Below are 15,350 nucleotides of genomic sequence, written 5' to 3' on the forward strand. Positions count from 1 at the left end.
TTATTTGTGTACCCTCCACACACACATTGAGAACAGAACACTACCGGAATGCTTTTTTCCACTTTAACACTACCATATTGACCAGTAGTCCTATGTCAATATCTTCTAAACAATTTAGCATAACATAAAACAGCCTACAGGCAAATGGAAATGTATTTCTATTGTATTAATAGAAACACAAGAATGATACGAATGGCACTAGGTGTCACATGGACTGGCCGCATCAGAAATGTGGACCTCTATGGGGACCTACCACGGGTCACAGACAGAGAGGGATGAGGCTGGTTGGGCACTGTGTCAGGCATCCAGAACTAGAGGCAAGTAAACTGACTCTATGGGAGCCAACCCAGGGCAAAGCCAGGAGGGGAAAGAAGTGCACCACCTACGTAGACGCACTGTGGAGCGACAGCTTAGCTAACAACACTGTAGAGCTCAAGAACCTGATGTTAGATAGGAAAGTGTGGAGGGCTGCGATCCAGGAGTCCTGAGTTAGTGTTGGCCAGACCTCACTCTCGCAGTAACTTTGCAGATCAACAGGTTCACAAAGTTTGCCAGTTTTGTGTCTAACCACTCCAATGACTGGCCCTGTCTGTCTGTCTGTCTGTCTGTCTGTCTGTCTGTCTGTCTGTCTGGGGTACGACCCCTGCAGCTGATTGGGGTGGCAGTACAACCATAACTGCAGCCATGTTGTTACTCTCCTGTATGGATTCTCTGGTGTTGTTTGAGATGACTGTCCCGGCTGAACAGTTTTCCACACTGGTCACAGGTGTAGGGTTTCTCTCCTGTATGGATTATCTGGTGTCGTTTGAGATTACTGCTCCATCTGAAGCTTATTCCACACTGGTCACAGGTGTAGGGCTTCTGTCCTGTATGGATTATCTGGTGTTGTTTGAGACTACTGCTGTGCCTGAAGCTTATCCCACAGAGGTCACAGTAAGGCTGAACGATTTTGAGAAAAAAATCTAATTGCGATTTTTCTGACCAATATTGCGATTGCGATTTGACTCGCGATATATTTTTTTTAAATCACACCCTTGTGAAGTAAGTGGTTCAACTCCGTGTGGGAGCCCCCGGGGGGGTCCCCGAAACTTCCAGACCCACAGGAACGTGCCCAGGGTGCCGGCCCGGTTTAGGCGAGCCGCCCCGCGTCCGAAACGGTCGAGAAAGAGTTACCGTGTGTGGGTCCCCAGGCGGTCCCTATACTGTACTGTACTGTCACACCTAAAATCATCATATAGGGCCTATACAGTTAGGCTGCGCAACAGTGACACTTGGTTGTGAAAACCAAACAAATGCTATTTTCGTGCTCGGACAGACCCAGCCAGCCAGCCACCCACCCACAGACACACAAAGCTCCATAATGAAGTGGTTGCACCACTTAAAAAGTAAAGCTTCAATTTAGTATTCACTGTGTCCATTTAAAACGTAATGAAACATTACCAAATGGCATACCATTCATTTACTTTACCAGGCATCCTGTGAATCAGGATTCACAGGATGTGAGACAGCTCAAAATAATGTAGGCTAACCAAATTGACCTGTGTTTAATTAACTACAATAAGAATGTGTGTTAAAATTGTAATGTTAGAAATAATTGTAAATAGCTCTCTGGATACAGACCATAAATGCAATGTAATTTCCAGACTTTCTATTTAAGTGCAATTGCTATTAGGCTACAGTTATGTAATCATCAGAGCACAATATTGTGATTCTCATTTAATATTCACATTTAGATATTATGTTCAATTGATTTATTTGTTTTTGAGGGGCAGTAGCCCCTCCTAAATCCAGTGCACGTATGTTCACAAACGTCCTACACAAACATTAAATTCCCATTGACAATTTATGTCATTGTCTGAGCAAAGAAATAGGCCTAGTGTCTATTTTATGTCATGATGATAAGAGCGCCCCTCACTTCACACGGGTGGGATTTTTTTAACCAAATAAAAGCATATGCATTGCATAAGTGTAGGCTACATTTTGACAGATGTGATGACAGAATTAGGCTATCAATTATTAGAGATCATTTTGTCTGAGGTTTAAGACAAGCTCATAACTTTAACTTTAATGTTTATGAGCTTGTTGGCCGGCTATCTTCCCACCACGGGTCCTGGTGTAAGCTTTTTTTTAATGATGGCTCTCGGATCTCGGTACAATTTCGCGGACCTCGCTCAGACAAATCATTACAAATGTACATGCACCACAATGGGAACCGGTTCACTAGAATCGGGGACGACGACGACAATGTAGCATTAATAAAATAAACAGGGGACAGTACAGCAGGACAGCGCCCGTGCCATGCGAAGGTTTGTGGTGTTGCTGCGGCATGTTTTGACTGTCGCTGTACCATGACAGGTCTTGCACAAAACTCTCTTGTTGGACGTCTGTAACGTCAAAACCAAAATAATGCCATATCCCCGAAGTGCCTGATCTCTTTGGGATTAAATTGTGCGGATTTAAGAAAGTTTATTCGGGCTCCGCAGACACTATCTGCTCCTCAGCTGCTGCTGACTTCTAGCATTAGCATTAGCATCAACGCACTGAACACAGAGCAGAGTAGACGTAAATGATGACTTTGTTTTGGGCACTGCGCGAGCGTGTACACATGCACTGCAGTCACATGCACTGCAGGGACACTTCTGATTGGTTAGAATAGAGAGCACAGTATAGCCGTGTTGTAAATACTGGATCAGACGCGCTCCGGGTTGATTATGATTTTGTTTTAATCGCAGCCTTTGCGATTTGCTAATCGCGTGGTTTCAAATCGCAATTTCGGTTTGAAAACGATTAATCGTTCAGCCTTAGGTCACAGTAGTAGGGTTTCTGTCCTGTATGAATTCTCTGGTGACTTTTGAGATGACTGCTCTGGCTGAAGCTTATCCCACACTCACAGGTGTAGGGCTTCTGTCCTGTATGAATTATCTGGTGTATTTTGAGAGTATTGCTCAGGCTGAAGCTTATCCCACACTCACAGGTGTAGGGCTTCTGTCCTGTATGAATTATCTGGTGTCGTTTGAGATTACTGCTGTGGCTGAAGCTTATCCCACACTCACAGGTGTAGGGCTTCTGTCCTGTATGAATTCTCTGGTGATCTTTGAGATGACTGCTCCGGCTGAACCGTTTGCCACACTGGTCACAGGTGTAGGGCTTCTGTCCTGTATGAATTATCTGGTGATCTTTGAGAGTACTGCTGTGGCTGAAGCTTATCCCACACTCACAGGTGTAGGGCTTATGTCCTGTATGAATTCTCTGGTGTTGTTTGAGAGTACTGCTCTGGCTGAAGCTTATCCCACACTGGTCACAGGTGTAGGGCTTATGTCCTGTATGAATTGTCTGGTGAACTTTGAGACTACTGCTCTGGCTGAAGCTTATCCCACACTCACAGGTGTAGGGCTTATGTCCTGTATGAATGTTTTGGTGATCTTTAAGAGCACTGCTCTGGCTGAAGCTTATCCCACACTGGTTACAGTAGTAGGGCTTCTGACCCGTATGAATTCTCTGGTGTTGTTTGAGAGTACTGCGCTGGCTGAAGCTTATCCCACACTGGTCACAGGTGTAGGGCTTCTGTCCTGTATGTATTATCTGGTGTTGTTTGAGAGTACAGCTCCGGCTGAACCGTTTGAAACACTGGTCACAGTAGTAGGGTTTCTGTCCTGTATGAATTCTCTGGTGATTTTTAAGATTACCGCTCTGGCTGAAGCTTATCCCACACTGGTCACAGGTGTAGGGCTTCTGTCCTGTATGGATTCTCTGGTGTCGTTTGAGAGTACTGCTGTGGCTGAAGCTTATCCCACACTGGTCACAGGTGTAGGGCTTCTGTCCTGTATGAATTTTCTGGTGATCTTTAAGATTACCGCTCTGGCTGAAGCTTATCCCACACTGGTCACAGGTGTAGGGCTTCTGTCCTGTATGGATTCTCTGGTGTCGTTTGAGAGTACTGCTCCGGCTGAAGCTTATCCCACACTGGTCACAGGTGTAGGGCTGAGTTCTCTGGTGATGTTTGAGATGTCTATCTCTGCTGTAGATATGTTTGAGTTGGGCATGAAAGACATCTGGGATGGAGAATGAGGACAGAGAAAAAAACATAAAATGTTTTGAAATAACATGCAAGCTGTGTTGTATTACCAACTGATAATTTATTTGGACGGTTCAGAGCTTATTAATGAACATTACATACAAATGTAGCGTAAATACACTTTTCGGATTTAAGCAGTGATGCTAATTTCCATCCGTAGTACTTAGACAAGTAAGAGGTTTTTTTAAAGTTTTTTATTTAGTTTTTTTTCTACGTTTTTTTAAAACGTTTTTCATTTAAAGTTTTTCTTCACAATTTCACTAAACACGGGTGAAATTCATCCGAACATCTGCCTGTAGGAAAAACCAGGGATGTGGGCTGGGAAACAAACCTACCTTCTATCATGTCACTGAGCATCATGAAGGTACTGAAAGACCCACCCACCTCAGACATCAGCAACATTATGAAAATTGTAAAAATATAATCGTAGTAGTAGTGTAGTGTTTTATAGTGTTCTAGGGTTAACCACTGTTTCAATTGCCTTTTAAAAGCTGTGAAAGTGTAGCCTGGCTTGGCCAAGTTGGCCAGCCTCATAACGGGGATTCACTGAAGATTCTTCCCCGCATATGAGTCTGGACTTCGGCCATAGGCAGCTTGAAAAGTGGGCGTTAGTAGTTGCCTTGACAGACAGATCCATCTAGCCAATCAGCGTAACAAAAAGCTGACGTCACCACACAGTGTGCTGGTCCGCTCCTCATACCACGCTAAAAACAACAAGAAATTACAGTGTAAATAGCATGGAATTAAAGTGACACTCCCTATCAACGTGCACGCAAACACACGCACACACGCGCGCACACACGCAGTCACGCACACACACACACACACACACACGACACACACACACAGTTGATTTCGTGCTGGGAGGAAGCATTACTATAGTCTCCACCGAGTGCCGACAGCATTTCTGTGCATCTGCTTTCTGTTGAAGCTGAAAGAAAATTGTAGAGACATAAAAACATGTACACACCTATTCTGTGTAACTCTATCACAGGCTGCTTCAGCATGGCTCCCTGGTCCATCTGTTGCTTCTCTGACGCAGCAGCTGGAAAGCTGTCGGACGACATCTCTCTTTTAAAAAGCCCAAATAGTTTAATATCTCCTTCTTCGGTCCACTCTGATGGTCCACGTCTGCTCTGCTTCCTGCTTAAACTCTCCCCCAGATCAACACGGGACAGAACGGTGCTTACATGCAGGACCAACCCACTCACTCTCTCCACCCACTGCTGCTGTAGCGCTCACAGAGCTGATGCAAACAAAAATCGATCAGTGTTTTAACAGTGCTTTTCCCCCAAATGTACTTTGAACTTCAAACATGCTGTTAATCGATAATTCACTTTGTCAAAACTGGTCAAACAGAAAAGCAGAGTCCACGTGAGCTTGAGCGACATGTAATGTAGTCAATGGTAACCTACGTGGGCCGTACTGAGCGGTAATGGCAGAATCCGGGCTCCCATCTCTGCACACTGGCGGGCCGCCAACATGGGAGGAAATAACAAACAACAAACTTTTTCATGTCAAGGACATTCAAATTGCAGCCGTCCGTATAGGTGCCCTTTGAGAGCGTTTTTTAAGGAGTCAAGGGATTCGCATGTCTTAATGACTGTTGGTAGGGCATTCCACCATTTTGATGGCATAGGAGCGAAATTAATGAAGTCAGCCTGTAGGCCTATACCATGTTTTCCAAATGCAATCGGCAAATATGCAATTAAGCCTTATTTAAGCAGTTGTCTAAAAAATGTATGTGCGTGTGGGCAACATTGACGATGGAGAGGGCCACTATATTTCCACACTCACTCCAGAGGGCCACTATATTTCCACACTCACTCCAGAGGGCCACTATATTTCCACACTCACTCCAGAGGGCCACATTGTACATCGTAGCAAAAATAGCCGATCTACAAGCTCAAAATCTGAGCTTGTAGATCAGCTATTTTTGCTATATTTGAATTGAAATCCTGATTTTTTTTTGCAATTTTTGATTGGAATACTGAAAAGTTGCATTTTTATTTAATTTCAAATACCTTTCAAATGCCTTTAATTATAGTTACGTTGACAAATTGTATGAACTGAATACAAATACATTGAACATAATTTATAAAAAAAGAAGTAATTAAAGCAGGTCATGTTTGCATGTTTGGAACTGCAACAGCTGAAATCAATAATATATCAGTATTGTGACCTGAGGGCCACATTGAGTGAAGGTGGTGGCCGCCAGTTGCCCATGTATGCTCTGTAGCAGCGGTCCCCAAACTGTTGGCCGTGCACCCCCTGTTACCTCCTGTCCTAGCTGATGCACCCCCCCAACGCTAAGTCTTGTTGTATTTGGCCGAAAATTCTAAATGTTTCCATTGTGGTCCTCTGTATAATATCGGAATCGGTCAGAATCGGTATCAGCAGATATGACCCTGCAAATAATCGGAGATCAGATATCGGTCATCATTTCATAATGGTGCACCCCTAGTTAAGATGGGACCTAAACTTCCAACAACCCAGTGTCAGACTCAGCACCACCCGGAAGATTATGTGTATTTCTGTCTGTGGGGTGAAAATATGGAATGGCTTGTCAGAGGATGTCAAACACAGCAGAAATATCTCTCAATTCAAATTACTGCTCAAGGGTATTCTCTTGTCTAAATACAGTATATCACAGGATAATTAGTATATTCAATTATGAGGGTAGGACAGTAGTGAGAATGATAGCAATGATATATGGTGGTATCAGTGGTAATAGTTGTAGTAATTGTTTCTCAAATTGCAAGTACACACAAGTACAAAACAACATCAATTACAACAGGGGAGAAGTACAAAAAACAGGTGTTTGAGGAACCAGCTGAGAGCAGTGGAGATCATCAATGGCACTAGGTGTCACATGGACTGGCCGCATCAGAAATGTGGACCTCTATGGGGGACCTACCACGGGTCACAGACAGAGAAGGATGAGGCTGGTTGGGCACTGTGTCAGGCACCCAGAACTAGAGGCAAGCCAGTAAGGGGAAGAAGCGCACCACCTATGTAGACGCATGGTGGCGCAACATCTTAGCTAACAACACCGCAGAGCTCAAGAGCCCGATTTTAGATATAGGAAAGTGTGGAGGGCTGCGATCCAGGAGTCCTGAGTTAGTGTTGGCCAGACCTCACTCTCACAGTAACTAATAGAAACAAACAAATGTGTTGTTTAACACTTTGCAGATCAACAGGTTCACAGTTTGCCAGTTTTTGAGCGGTGTCTAACCGCTCCAATGGCTCTGTCTGTCTGTCTGTCTGTCTGTCTGTGGTACGACCCATTGACCCCTGCAGCTGATTGGGGTGGCAGTACAACCATAACTGCAGCCATGTTGTTTTTTTTAACTCACTGCTTGTGCTGAACCATTTCACACACTGGTCACACGTGCAGAGCTACTCTCTTTTATGAATTTTCTGGTGTTGTTTGAGATGACTGCTCTGTCTGAAGCTTATCCCACACTCACAGGTGTAGGGCTTCTGTCCTGTATGGATTCTCTGGTGATCTTTGAGAGTACTGCTCTGGCTGAACCGTTTGCCACACTGGTCACAGTAGTAGGGTTTCTGTCCTGTATGAATTCTCTGGTGATCTTTGAGAGTACTGCTGTGGCTGAAGCTTATCCCACACTCACAGGTGTAGGGCTTATGTCCTGTATGAATTCTCTTGTGATTTTCGAGAGTATTGGTGTGTCTGAAGCTTATCCCACACTCACAGGTGTATGGCTTCTGTCCTGTATGGATTTGCTGGTGTCGTTCGAGATAACTGCTCCGGCTGAAGCTTATCCCACACTGGTCACAGGTGTAGGGCTTCTGTCCTGTATGAATTCTCTGGTGATCTTTGAGAGTACTTCTGTGGCTGAAGCTTATCCCACACTCACAGGTGTAGGGTTTCTGTCCTGTATGAATTCTCTGGTGTTGTTTGAGAGTACTGCCCTGGCTGAAGCTTATCCCACACTGGTCACAGGTGTAGGGCTTCTGTCCTGTATGAATTCTTTGGTGTTGTTTGAGATTACTGCTCTGGCTGAAGCTTATCCCACACTGGTCACAGTAGTATGGTTTCTCTCCTGTATGAATTATCTGGTGTTGTTTGAGAGTACTGCTCCGGCTGAACCGTTTGCCACACTGGTCACAGTAGTAGGGCTTCTGTCCTGTATGAACTTTCTGGTGTTGTTTGAGACTACTGCTGCGGCTGAACCGTTTGAAACACTGGTCACAGGTGTAGGGTTTCTGTCCTGTATGAATTATCTGGTGATTTTTTAGATGACTGCTCTGGCTGAAGCTTATCCCACACTGGTCACAGGTGTAGGGCTTCTGTCCTGTATGGATTCTCTGGTGTTGTTCGAGATGACTGCTCTGGCTGAACCGTTTGCCACACTGGTCACAGGTGTAGGGCTTCTGTCCTGTATGGATTCTCTGGTGTTGTTCGAGATGACTGCTCTGGCTGAACCGTTTGCCACACTGGTCACAGTAGTAGGGTTTCTCTCCTGTATGAATTCTCTGGTGTTGTTTGAGAGTACTGCTCCGGCTGAAGCTTATCCCACACTGGTCACAGTAGTAGGGTTTCTCTCCTGTATGAATTCTCTGGTGTTGTTTGAGAGTACTGCTCCGACTGAAGCTTATCCCACACTGGTCACAGGTGTAGGGCTTCTGTCCTGTATGGATTCTCTGGTGTCGTTTGAGTTTACTTCTCTGGCTGAAGCTTATCCCACACTGGTCACAGGTGTAGGGACGAATTCTCTGGTGATGTTTGAGATGTTTATTTCTGCTGTAGATATGTTTGAGTTGGGCAGGAAAGACATCTGGGATGGAGAATGAGGACAGAGAAAAAAAACATGAAATGTTTTGAAATAACATGCAAGCTGTGTTGTATTACCAACTGATAATGATCTAAATTACTTTAGTTAATGTATTTGGACAGGTCAGAGCTTAATGAACATTACATACAAATGTAGCCTAAATACACCTTTCGGATTTAGCAGCGATGCTAATTTCCATCCGTAGTCCCCAGACATTTAACACTAAACAGTACTTACATAATAATACACGAGAGGACAGCATACAAATACAGTACATTTCAAACACAGTAAAAAGAGAAAATAAGAAGAATAAGAAAAGATTAAAACTAATACTAGGATAGGCCTACTCTATTGTCGAGTGAGAGTCATATGTGATCACGACTGGTTGTTTAACCACTGTTTCAATTGCCCTTTAAAAGCTGTGAAAGTGGGGTTCTCCCTCAGTGTGACAGGGAGCTCATTCCAGTATTGACAACCTTGAGTCCGGCAGCCAACAGGCTTCTTTTGTTTAAAGTGCAAAATTCGGTATATAGTATTTTTTATTGGCCTAAAATATTGTCTATATACATACATTCATGAATCCACTTGCTGACCGGCTGTCAGCATTGAGCTTTTTATATAGGGGTTTATATGTGACCCTACCATTAAAGGACCACTTCACCACTTTTCAACCTATCTTCATATAATTGGTCCTCACTAATAATCATGAAAAAATGGCGCAATTCTTTTCTACTCGGTCTGTGTCTCATAGGAGGGCTGTGGGCAGTTCAGAAACCGTCCTCCAGTGACATCATCGATGGGGAATACAAGCTAATAGAAACTGCAGGCTTTCTAGTCCTGTTGCAATGCGAAAATGGAAGCCATCGTTCTCACGATAATGAAAATCTGCCTAATGATGATGTCACTGGAGGACGGTTTCTAAACTGCCCACAGCCCTCCTATGAGACACAGAGTAGAAAAAAATCGTTCCATTTTATCATGATTATTAGTGAGGACCTATTATATGAAGATTGAAGTTGAAAAGTGGTGAAGTGGTCCTTTAACATCCTAAGGCAAAAATATAAAACATGTCCAACTTTCCTCATGCTTTAAGTAGCATGTGACATGTCAAACTAGGGGGTTTTCATGATTCTGAATTCATTCCAAGCATTATTCCACGATATTCAATTATACTGTTCTTTCAAACCGGATAAGATGGATAATATGATCACCAAACTCCATGAATGTATTACTGCCATCAAGAATGGCTAGCAACTTTTTGCAACTGGAACCAGACAAAACAGAAGTTTTAATTGTTGGCCCAAGTAGGGTTGCTGCAGACGTTGCCGATCGCCTTGGGTCATTAAAACAGAACATATGCACCAACCCCAGAAACCTTGGCATTATTTTAGATCAGTCCATTTTAGAAGAGTTAGAAACTATTATCCATGCATTTGTGTCATGTCTTGATTATTGTAATTCTCTTTTTACCTGTCTGTCTAAAACCGCATTAGATCGCCTGCAACTGGTTCATAACACCCGTCCTTGCCTCCCTACACTGGCTCCCAGTTAATTACAGAATACATTTTAAGATTCTAGTCATTACACACCGAGCCCTCCATGGCCAGTCACCTCCTTATCTGTCTGACCTGTCACCTGCTCCAACCGTATGTGCCCAGAAGGTCACTGAGATCCACATCCCAGGCTTTGCTGGTTGTTCCTCAGACAAAACTATAGTAACAGGAGAGAGGATCACAGAATGGGAGGGGTTGCTCACATAGAGATAAACAGGGCATAAACAAGGAACCACTGGTGCCTGCAGTGACCTTGAGGTCAAGGAGGAGCAGTAGAAGGAATCTGATACAGCTAGGCACTGGGTGACGCTGCTAGGCACTTAGAAGGCTTTACACAAACACTATATATATGACAGCTTCAATAAATTGACCAGACAAGGACTAAGGAGACATCTCTAACACTCACACAATGTCCACTCTTGCATATCAGTGGATTGAGTAAAAGAGAAAAGAGAAAAGAAGTGTTTAAAAGTTGCATATAATTAAAGTGACGTTCCCTATCTCTATCAACGTGCACGCAAACACGCACGCACGCACGCACGCACGCACGCACGCACGCACGCGCGCGCGCGCACACACACACACACACACACACACACACACACACACACACACACACACACACACACACACACACACACACACACACACACACACACACACACACACACACACACACACACACACACACACACACACACACACAGTGTGTCCGTGCTGGGAGGAAGCATTACTATAGTCTCCACCGAGTACCGACAACATTTCTGTGCATCTGCTTTAATTCTGTTGAAGCTGAAATAAATTTGTACAGAGACATAAAAACATGTACACACCTATTCTGTGTAACTCTATCACAGGCTGCTTCAGCATGGCTCCCTGGTCCATCTGTTGCTTCTCTGACGCAGCAGCTGGAAAGCTGTCGGACGACATCTCTCTTTTAAAAAGCCCAAATAGTTGAATATCTCCTTCTTCGGTCCACTCTGATGGTCCACGTCTGCTCTGCTTCCTGCTTAAACTCTCCCCCAGATCAACACGGGACAGAACGGTGCTTACATGCAGGACCAACCCACTCACTCTCTCCACCCACTGCTGCTGTAGCGCTCACAGAGACACATATGGGCGGAAATAACATAGTGGTGGAAAGCAGTGGTTCCCAAACTTTTTCATGTCAAGGACATTCGAATTGCAGCCGTCCGTATACTGTAGGTGCCCTTTGAGAGCGGTTTGGAAGGAGTCAAGGGATTCGCATGTCTTAATGACTGTTGGTAGGGCGTTCCACTTTTTGGTGCCATAGGAGCGAAATCAATGAAGTCAGCCAGTACCATGTTTTCCCAATGCAATCGGCAAATGTGCAATTTAAGCCTTATTTAAGCAGTTGTCTCAAAAATGTACGTGCGTGTCCTAAGTTTATCATTCAGTAGCTAGCCATAAATATCTATACTTTTTGGAAACGATACTGTGAAAAAGGGTTTTGGCCACTGTTTTTGGACGGCTCAACCCCTGTTCTACCGATGCAGGGATATCCTGACACGGACGGAACCTCTTCTCGGAGCTGAAGCATAGAGTGAGGTTCCAAATGGAGCTAGTGTTCCTCTAGTCTAGTACATTTACCATGGAGAGGGCCACTATATTTCCACACTCACTTCAGATCGAGGGCCACATTGCATATTACTGTCGTAGCAAAAATAGAATTGAATTGAAATCCTGAATTTATTTTTTGCAATTTTTAAATTGGAATACTGAAAAGTTACATTTGTATTAATTTCAAATGCCTTTAATTATAGTTAGATGGACTTTATGAACTAAATACAAATACATGAGGACCTATATGAAGATAGGTTGAAAAGTGGTGAAGTGGTCCTTAAGTACAATTTTGAGTTCTTTGTAGGCCTACTTTAGTTGAGTATTTCCAATGTCCTGTACTTTTACTTCTACTCCATCTCAGAGGCAAATATTGTACTTTTACTCCACTACGATCATTTCAAAGTAGTTAGTTAATAGTTACTTTATAGATTTGGATTATTATAAAACAGACATTAACCACTCCAGCCCTATATACATATCGGCCATTTGAGAATAGCCGATCTACAAGCTCACAATGCGTCGCGATGTGACGCATTGTGAGCTCGTAGATCTGCTATTTTCAAAAGATTTTTGTACATTTGAAAACCTGAAAATGGGACATTCTGCATATAGTGAGTACTTTCTACAAGTACATGTTGATGCCAATACATGTGTAACTTTACTCAAGTACATTATGAATTCCGGACTTTTACTTTTAACAAAGTAGTTCTACATTGCAGTAAGTACTTAAGTAAAACAATTGAGTAGTTTTTCCACCACTGCTTGAACTAGTGTGTCTGGGTTACACCCATGGCTATTCTGCCATCCAATAAGGAACTAGTGTGTCTGGGTTACACCCATGGCTATTCTGCCATCCAATAAGGAACTAGTGTGTCTGGGTTACACCCATGGCTATTCTGCCATCCAATAATGAACTAGTGTGTCTGGGTTACACCCATGACTATTCTGCCATCCAATAATGAACTAGTGTGTCTGGGTTACACCCATGGCTATTCTGCCATCCAATAATGAACTAGTGTGTCTGGGTTACACCCATGACTATTCTGCCATCCAATAATGAACTAGTGTGTCTGGGTTACACCCATGACTATTCTGCCATCCAATAATGAACTAGTGTGTCTGGGTTACACCCATGGCTATTCTGCCATCCAATAATGAACTAGTGTGTCTGGGTTACACCCATGGCTATTCTGCCATCCAATAATGAACTAGTGTGTCTGGGTTACACCCATGACTATTCTGCCATCCAATAATGAACTAGTGTGTCTGGGTTACACCCATGACTATTCTGCCATCCAATAATGAACTAGTGTGTCTGGGTTACACCCATGGCTATTCTGCCATCCAATAATGAACTAGTGTGTCTGGGTTACACCCATGGCTATTCTGCCATCCAATAATGAACTAGTGTGTCTGGGTTACACCCATGGCTATTCTGCCCTCCAATAATGAACTAGTGTGTCTGGGTTACACCCATGGCTATTCTACCATCCAATAATGAACTAGTGTGTCTGGGTTACACCCATGGCTATTCTGCCCTCCAATAATGAACTAGTGTGTCTGGGTTACACCCATGGCTATTCTGCCCTCCAATAATGAACTAGTGTGTCTGGGTTACACCCATGGCTATTCTGCCCTCCAATAATGAACTAGTGTGTCTGGGTTACACCCATGACTATTCTGCCATCCAATAATGAACTAGTGTGTCTGGGTTACACCCATGGCTATTCTGCCATCCAATATGAACTAGTGTGTCTGGGTTACACCCATGGCTATTCTGCCATCCAATAATGAACTAGTGTGTCTGGGTTACACCCATGGCTATTCTGCCCTCCAATAATGAACTAGTGTGTCTGGGTTACACCCATGGCTATTCTGCCCTCCAATAATGAACTAGTGTGTCTGGGTTACACCCATGGCTATTCTGCCATCCAATAATGAACTAGTGTGTCTGGGTTACACCCATGGCTATTCTGCCATCCAATATGAACTAGTGTGTCTGGGTTACACCCATGGCTATTCTGCCATCCAATAATGAACTAGTGTGTCTGGGTTACACCCATGGCTATTCTGCCATCCAATAATGAACTAGTGTGTCTGGGTTACACCCATGGCTATTCTGCCATCCAATAATGAACTAGTGTGTCTGGGTTACACCCCTGGCTATTCTGCCATCCAATAATGAACTAGTGTGTCTGGGTTACACCCATGTCTATTCTGCCATCCAATAATGAACTAGTGTGTCTGGGTTACACCCATGGCTATTCTGCCATCCAATAATGAACTAGTGTGTCTGGGTTACACCCATGGCTATTCTGCCATCCAATAATGAACTAGTGTGTCTGGGTTACACCCATGGCTATTCTGCCATCCAGTAATGAACTAGTGTGTCTGGGTTACACCCATGGCTATTCTGCCATCCAGTAATGAACTAGTGTGTCTGGGTTACACCCATGGCTATTCTGCCATCCAGTAATGAACTAGTGTGTCTGGGTTACACCCATGGCTATTCTGCCATCCAGTAATGAACTAGTGTGTCTGGGTTACACCCATGGCTATTCTGCCATCCAGTAATGAACTAGTGTGTCTGGGTTACACCCATGGCTATTCTGCCATCCAGTAATGAACTAGTGTGTCTGGGTTACACCCATGGCTATTCTGCCATCCAGTAATGAACTAGTGTGTCTGGGTTACACCCATGTCTATTCTGCCATCCAATAATGAACTAGTGTGTCTGGGTTACACCCATGGCTATTCTGCCATCCAATAATGAACTAGTGTGTCTGGGTTACACCCATGGCTATTCTGCCATCCAATAATGAACTAGTGTGTCTGGGTTACACCCATGGCTATTCTGCCATCCAATAATGAACTAGTGTGTCTGGGTTACACCCATGGCTATTCTGCCATCCAATAATGAACTAGTGTGTCTGGGTTACACCCATGGCTATTCTGCCATCCAATAATGAACTAGTGTGTCTGGGTTACACCCATGGCTATTCTGCCATCCAATAATGAACTAGTGTGTCTGGGTTACACCCATGGCTATTCTGCCATCCAATAATGAACTAGTGTGTCTGGGTTACACCCATGGCTATTCTGCCATCCAATAATGAACTAGTGTGTCTGGGTTACACCCATGGCTATTCTGCCATCCAATGATGAACTAGTGTGTCTGGGTTACATATTCTGCCATCCAATAATGAACTAGTGTGTCTGGGTTACACCCATGGCTATTCTGCCATCCAGTAATGAACTAGTGTGTCTGGGTTACATATTCTGCCATCCAATAATGAACTAGTGTGTCTGGGTTACACCCATGGCTATTCTGCCATCCAG

The sequence above is a fragment of the Electrona antarctica genome (assembly GCF_951216825.1).
Source record: "Electrona antarctica genome assembly, chromosome: 2".
Taxonomy (NCBI): Eukaryota; Metazoa; Chordata; class Actinopteri; order Myctophiformes; family Myctophidae; genus Electrona; species Electrona antarctica.